Below are 4,967 nucleotides of genomic sequence, written 5' to 3'. Positions count from 1 at the left end.
GGAGCCAAGGAAAAAGCCAGGTGCAGGCCACACAAGGTATATACAACTATTCAAGGACATAGTATACAACTATACAAGGACGTGCACGCCGAGGACATCACGGCTGTGTGGATCAAAACGGCGGTGGGGCGAGGCGCGTACGTGCGCGACGCATACGCGTGGCGGATGAGGCTCGACCGCATGAAGCGGGTGTTCTGGATGACCAGCGACTACAAGTTCCACCCCGACGACGGCTACGACAAGATGGCTGTGCCGGTGGTGGAGAACATCAGCTACCAGGACGTGGTGGCGACCGGTGTTTGGAAGGAGGCGGCGAGGATGCAGAGCACCCAGGGCGCGCCGTTCAAGGGGATATGCATGGCCAACATCCCCGGCTCACTGCCGAGATGACCAAGGAGAGGAAGGTGCCGTGGAGCTGCGCCAACGTTTAGGGCGTGTCGGCCGGCGTCACCGTGGCGCCATGCGCGCCGCTGCAGGGCAGCCACGGCGGCGCCTGCCCGTTTCCCACCGACACGCTCGCCGTCCTGGCAGCAGTGCTCATACTCCATCGCACCTGCTTCTTCAGTGGCTGGGACAGAGTAGCTCAACTATATAGTAAGTATCCAGCTTCAGAGTAGCTGCACCAAGTGATGAGGCATTTGGATTTCTAAGTGAGAACAGTAACAATAAGAAGCGTGTTGTCGAGTGGCTGCCTTGGTAATTTTAGAAGTAAAGATGTCGTGAGTAAGTTACTGTTTCAATGCACACGGAGTTGTAAATTCTAAATTGTTGCTCTGCTGCAATCATCAGTGTTTATACTAAGCCTTGCAAAGCAGACTGTCAAACCGCTGCTTTGTTGCGGTGGTATTATATTGGATAAAAAAGTTCAGAAGCACAAAAAGGAGAACCAGAAAACAACTAACCATACCAAACTCGAACTCGCCATACACACAATTTATATTCAAGAGTCAAAAGAGCAAGTAAATAAACCTCTTATGTGCAGCACAAAAAGAATAATACTCACAATTTATAAAAGTCAAAAAGTAAGCAAATAAACCTCTTATGTACAGAAAAAAATATATATTTCACCATTTATGTTCAAGAGTCACAATGTGCACTCAAGAGTCAAAAGTGTGAACAAATAAACCTCCTATGTTCAGCACATAAAAAAAAGGAATACTCACAATTTACATTCAAGAGTCACAATTTATACTGAAGAGGCAAAATTGTAAGCAAATAAAATTTTAATGTGCAACAAAAAAAATGAAATGCTCACAATTTCGTACTCATGTCAAAATAAGTAAGCAAATAAATCTCTTATCCGCAGCGCAAAAAATGAAAATACTTATCCGCAGCGCAATAAATACTTTCAGTTTATAATCAAGAGCCAAAAGAGTAAGCAAAAAAAAAAATTCTTTTTGAGCGGAGCAAAAATACTTATATACGCAACAATTAAAAAAGTGATGGTCCACTAGAGTAGGCTGCGAGGCCCAAGCGGCCAAGGAGTGCAGCGGCCTGTTATCCTTCCACGGTTGGAAGCGGGCAGTTGTCGCTGCTCTGTGAAGCCAGCCTCACGCTGTGCCTCCCACATTATGGACCGTGAGGCCCAGCTTTCGCATAGGCCCCAAGCGGCCCACTACACAACTTGGAACGGGCAGGCCAGCAGTAGCACACCCAGACCAGGCCCGCAACACTACAACAGCGTGCACATCATCTTAATGCCCCCATTCGGATTACAAGCTCTCGCAACTGAGCTCGGCGAATGAAGTAGGTGGAGGTAGCTATTTAAGCTGGTCGAATGCGTTCTCGGTTGGCGAGGTGAGACTAAACCAAGTGGAGTGTTGTGCATCCTGCTGCGACTGAGAAATGTTCTTAGCGTGGGCTTTGGCAGCTTCGGCCTTTGTCGTTTTGGGTAATGAACGTGGGCATCTGGACAAGGTTTGGGCAGCCCATTCGTGGATTTCAGTGCTAATTAGCATAGTGAACTTGCTTAGCAGAAATAGAAATGGTATAAAGTGCAGCATGATTAAAGCCGGGTCTAACAAATATTTTACTTATAAGAACCCCAAACACATGTCAATTGGAAAAACAATATACAATCTCTATATATATCATGAATGCTTGAGTTATAAGATTATTATTACGGCGGTCCCGATCCGACGACGTGTACAATATCTAATAGTGCAATTAGCTAATAAAAAGAATCCGACATGGAAGGTTAATTAGCGAAGAAAGAGACTAGTTCTGTATCTTCTTGATGATACAAGTCTTGTTAACATCATCAATTACACCATTGGATGCAGGTGGCTCAACAAGCAGTTCTTTTTTGGAGGGGACGTTTATCAGAAGCTTTTTCTGCATCAGCATGAAGCCATTGAGGAGTCTCATGAACGATGCATCGTCAAGTTCAGATGATGAAACATCTGACGACGAGAGCGCATCGATGATAAACAACCTGTTATGGTAGTGATCAAAATGAGGACCCAAGGATGCAAGGCAAGAAGCAGACCAAAGCACGAAAAGCGAGAACGAACCACAACATCATCATCTATGATTATGAAGCCCGCACCATGGTGTGCAGAAAGAGGAGCAACTTTCTCAAACTGGTAAGGATAGTTACACAGGGGGAACGGTTTACAACAAATCCTAACATGTACAGAGTCACTGACATTTCACTTGTGATCTAGAACAGGAAGCCGCACCACCACCGGCTGAACCAGGCAACTATGATTCTACTTCCAAAGAATGCAGAGGCCCTGACCACAAAAGATTACAGGGCGATCAGCCTGGTTTGTAGCTTCGCCAAGTTGATCACCAAGATCATGGCTACGAGGCTTCAGCGCCGGATGAATGATCTCGTCGGTCCATGCCAAAACGCATTTATCAAAGGACGAGCCATCCACGACAACTTCTGTTACGTCAACGGGCTGGCCAAAGCATTCCGCCGAGCAAATACGCCGGCACTGATGCTTAAGCTTGACATCCAACGAGCTTTTGATACAGTGTCATGGGAATTCCTGCTCGATTTGCTGGTTGCAAGAGGGTTTGGAAGAGGCTTTACCAACTGTCTGTCAGTGCCGCTCAGCTCCTCTTCGACAAGAATTCTAGTCAATGGGGATCTATCTGATACGATCGACCTGATGAAGGGGCTACCCCGGAGGGTTTATCTCCTGCCCGTTTTAACCCTGGATCTTCGGGTGATCGATTAGTTTTTTCCTTGGAAGGTTTGGATTCCCCACCTCAGCTGGGCTCGAGGGTCCAGCCCATCTGCCTGTCTGATGACGAAAGTAGCAGTCCATCACCCATGGCCTCAGGAGCTTCTTCCCCCAGGATATTATCATGGATCTGCAAAGTTTTGACGATATGATTGAAGATATGGCTGCGAGTTATTGGGACTGTCAGAACTGTTTGGCTATGCGCCACACGTCAGAGACATGCACGAATCAGGTCCGCTGCCGCAATTGTTTTCGTTCGGAACACGTTAAAAAAAACTGCACCGGCCAGCCGCCTGACTTGTCCGTCTGGGTGCCCAAAGTCCCATCGCCGGGTTTTGGGAAGCGAGACAAAAAAGAGGACTTCCTTTCCTCCCTCGTCTCTCCAGTTTCACGAGGCCAAATGACTCCGGAGAAAACCCCATCCTCTGCTTCTCCGCCGCCACCATCGCCGCCTATCCGCCCTGCCTCGCATACCCAAGCTTCCACCAGCTCCGGTCCAGCTCCTACTCCACAGCCTCCAATGGCGGTGTACGCGATTGACCCGCATCGCTTCATCCCTGCGGGCTTTGACATTGAAGATGGCGGAGCAGATCGTCTGCCCCGCACCTTCTACACACCGGCCGTTCCTCCACCTCGAGCGCATGAGCAGTACATGGTGGCCATTGTGGAGCCGATCCCACCTCCTGAGCTGGTTGGTGTCCGTCGTCAGCAGGTTCTTGATTTCCTAGTTCAAGTGATGCATGTTCCGGTTATTTCTGCTCAAACTTGGTTTCAAGGGGTCGGTCTGTTCGAGATGGAAGATCCAGTTGTCAGGGGTTCTTTTACTCTGCACCCGCCGTTTCCTTTAGGAGTTGATGAAGAAGGCAATGAGTTCTTTGTCCGTTTTATCCCACATAATCAGGGTGAGGGTTTCCGTGCTATTCATGGCCAACGGACGGGGTGGCTGATGTTCATCGGCATCCCACTAGATTATAGAAACACTCAATGCATTGCTGATATGGTTGGCACCTTCGGGCAGTTTCATTACTGGAACAACACTGACAGGCGTAAGGTTAGATCTTTGGTCTGTGCCTCGCTCCCTGATAATGCACTCGTCCCTCGCTCGGTGACCTTTAGGGAATTTGCCAATTGGGGCGATGTTATGGTGTCATGGTCTGCTGGCTGTTATATTTTATCTGGAGAATTTGCTGGTGCCATGATCCTAGCGGATGAAGATCCTATGCCTCTGAATGGGAATCCCCACCCGATGCCTGGAGCTGAGGTGCCGCAACCGTTTTGGGCAATGCCTCCATTCCCAGCTCTTGGCTGGAATCCAGTTCTTCCGGGCCCAAATCAAGGTCAGAATGATGTGCCAGGGTGGGCTGATAATGTGCAGCACAATGAGGGATGGGGCCCATGGGAAAACAGGTTCAGCCTATTCAGCAGCAGCAGGAAGAGATTCAGCCAGCCCAGGACCAGAATTCCATGATTTTGAACCCGTCCATGGATTCTTCTGATGATGAGGACATGCTCGAAGTCCAGCAGCCTCTGCAAGCTCCACCGGTTGTGCATTTGGACCCCATTCATCTTGGCATGGTTCGGGTCTTTTATGGGCCAGTTCTTCCACCGGCAATGATCTGGGAGAGGTCATTCAAGTCTTTACTGCGGGAGTTTGTCATCTGAGATATACCAGCTTCTCTGCCTGGGTTTTCTGCGATGATGCTGCAAGTTAAATTTGGCTCTGCTGATCTGCATCAGAAGTTTCTGCTATGGTCTGACGAGCAATGTGTCCCC

The 4,967-nt window shown here is 48.7% G+C and overlaps 1 non-coding gene across 1 annotated transcript; it reads right to left on the bottom strand.

Moving 5' to 3' along the window:
* Positions 1-1,435: 1,435 nt before the first annotated feature.
* On the bottom strand, positions 1,436-1,739 carry LOC147956900 (signal recognition particle RNA). The gene has a single exon (XR_015612438.1).
* Positions 1,740-4,967: the final 3,228 nt, after the last annotated feature.

The sequence above is a fragment of the Triticum urartu genome, chromosome 7A (assembly GCF_056163025.1).
Source record: "Triticum urartu cultivar PI428250 chromosome 7A, HENAU_Tu73, whole genome shotgun sequence".
In the NCBI taxonomy this organism is placed as follows: Eukaryota; Viridiplantae; Streptophyta; class Magnoliopsida; order Poales; family Poaceae; genus Triticum; species Triticum urartu.
This window is presented reverse-complemented; position numbering and strand designations above follow the sequence as displayed.